The following is a 220-nucleotide window of genomic DNA, read 5'->3' as shown; positions in this document are numbered from 1 at the left end:
ACTCCTCCCAGTATTCTCCCAAGCAATACAGAAAAGAATCCAAAAGGAGAGTGCAAGGCCAGTGATTTGATCAAAGTGGCCGAATGCACTAGGGAGGAAGAGGACGAAAATCCTAGTGAGGAAGACCTCCTGGGACGTCCCTCAAGCAAGAAGGAGTTTCCTATTAAGGATCCAAAGGAATCTGAGGCTCATCTAGAGACCATAGAGATTCCATTAAATC

This window comes from Arachis duranensis, chromosome 4 (assembly GCF_000817695.3).
Source record: "Arachis duranensis cultivar V14167 chromosome 4, aradu.V14167.gnm2.J7QH, whole genome shotgun sequence".
Taxonomy (NCBI): Eukaryota; Viridiplantae; Streptophyta; class Magnoliopsida; order Fabales; family Fabaceae; genus Arachis; species Arachis duranensis.
Note: the sequence above shows the minus strand (reverse complement) of the source record.